This window comes from Anopheles arabiensis (genome assembly GCF_016920715.1).
Source record: "Anopheles arabiensis isolate DONGOLA chromosome X unlocalized genomic scaffold, AaraD3 X_pericentromeric_contig0003, whole genome shotgun sequence".
Lineage (NCBI taxonomy): Eukaryota > Metazoa > Arthropoda > Insecta > Diptera > Culicidae > Anopheles > Anopheles arabiensis.
Window position 1 is genome coordinate 1,765,001 of NW_024412081.1, and position 2,500 is coordinate 1,767,500.

Genomic DNA, 2,500 nt, shown 5'->3' on the forward strand with positions numbered 1-2,500 from the left:
TCTGGGTCCCGTATCGTTATTTGCGATTCGTGTTTGCATTACACTACATTGAACTATTCCAACTTGTTTATCCGCATGGCGAACATTTGCTGCATAGAACATTTAAGTTCCACTTCGCTCTCCCTACGTGGGTCTGAGCTTCGCCTCAGGAAAAAATATGCCACATTTGGTAGGGAGACCCGGTTTCATCACGCTTTGTGCCCTGCACCATATATACCCTCATAAATTTATTCATTGGATTAGATCCAAGGAACACCAGATCATGCACCACTACCCATTATAGCTCATCGAGCTTAGCGTGAATCCTTCGGGTTTCCCTAAGAAGTTCGATTGGTCTTGCAGAGTTTAAAGACAACGAAGCTTAGTTTCAAGCAATGGTTAATATACGCGTATTCAAAACCCTTAGCTGTTACAACTTTTTACTAGAAACCATCACGATGAAGTCTTTGGGTCCGTAGACCCGTGATGTACCGCTCCAGGAACGTTTTGATAGGGTGGAAGCTCAAAATCATAGGTTAAAATCATCGGCAGAGCCCACCAGACACCACTTTTGCTTCATTAGTTCGGACTATAGGCATACGACGATTTTTATCGCGGAGGGGACGTATGACCCAAACGGGGGCTTAATGACCCACTGCCACTGCAAACCATGCTCCTACGACTAAATAGAGGTAAAACTACGATTTGGTGCAATCTTCATGTTTGACCTCGTAGCAAGGTACCCTCCCTATAGTAGGCAATGAACAAATGATCATAATCCCAGGAGGGCAAAAATGGGAACCCGAAAGGAAAGCGCTGTTGGCGCGCCTAAGCTACTGGCCCGTAGAGTAAAAATGGTACCCCAACAAAGTTGTCGATTGACATTCTGATTGCACTTTTCATCATCTAGGTGCGTTCCTTACACGTTTTGAGGTGTTTTAGCGAAAAACATGTTTTGAGCCACACGAGCTCTCCGGCCCGTTCGGTGCACATTTTTGAAAAAGCTAGGAGCTGCCCCTAGGTTCGGGGTGTCACAAAATATTGAAAAGTGGTCAAAAACCGCTATCCAGAATCGGATGTAGAATCATTAGACGAACTTAAAATTGTTCTACAACCCCCAGTCCGACGCCTCGTATTCGAGATATAGCACTTTGTAGGTCTGACCGAGCAATTTTGTACTGAAATGTATGGCGGACATGTTATTCATTAAACAACATTAACTTGCATCGTGCCCTACTTCATCGGCACAGCTACTATCGACTATCTATTGTTGAAATGGATTGAGTTTGACCATTTTAGCTCTTTTCTTATGCCGTGCACCAACAGTGTGTACCGATCAGGGAAAGTACACTACTTACGCGTTCATGGATGTATATGTTGGTACAAGTTGCCGGTCGGAATAGCAGTGCACCAAAACTGTGTACCGATCAGGAAAGTACAAGACGGAGGGCGCAGCCCGAGCGTACGCGTTCATAGATGTCCATGTTGGTACAACCTACATGTACGTACCTTGTTTTTGTATCAAAAGTTCCAATAAAGTGTTTGTATGCTTAAAATGCTTATCTCAACCGGTCACCTTTTGGCCTGCCCTTTATAGACAGAAACCTAGAACGATACTCGCGATGTTTGTGTTTTTCCATTCGCCCGGGACGACGAATGAGCTCTGTGCACATCGTGCAGAAAACTGTCTCCTCCTCGTATGTTTTTGTCCCTCCACGCATATAATCACCCACATTTGTGTTCAACACGGACGGCGCAGCCCGAGCGAACGCGTTAATGTTTATGTTTGTGCACACTAAAGTTACAATCCTAGGATTTGGTTATTGCGTCGCAGTGCCCGACCGTCGCGGACACCATTCTTGGACAAAAGTCCAAGTACGTAGAGTACATTCCCTAGGTATGTGCCCGTTCGTGACTTTCGTTGCGTGCTTACAGACACGCTTGGGTATGTTTACCATACAAGGTTTACTAGGAAAACCTGGGAAGGACGCTTGCCCTCCCGTCGCGGACACCATTCTTGGAAAGAAGTCCTGGTACTTAGCGTTCTTTAATGTACTTGATCAGTTTGTATTGCAATTTGCTTTGTGCCATTGACTTTTGCTAATGCTCACTAAGGGGTGTTCGTTTGCGATGTGTATGATAAGCAACTGTCTATTCTAACCAGCAGTTAATCAACACTTTTCACCCAAATCATAGGAACGTAGAGTACTTTCCCTGATCGGTACACAATTTTGGTGCACCTCTAACTTCGCCAGCACTTTATCGTTACGTTTTGTGCACAACCTTGGGACATGGTGTAAGTTTCATCATTGTTATGTTTGATTCGGTTTATTATGATTGAAAAATACGCTAAGTCCCAAAAATCTGAACTCGAATACTTTTGCCACGTTGCGCAAAAAGCTACTGAGCAACTCCTAGCCGTTTACCGATTTAAAATTTAATTTTCGTTATTAGTTTTAAAAAATACGCTAAGTCCCAAAAATCTGAACTCGAATACTTTTTCTATGTGCCGCTAAAAGCT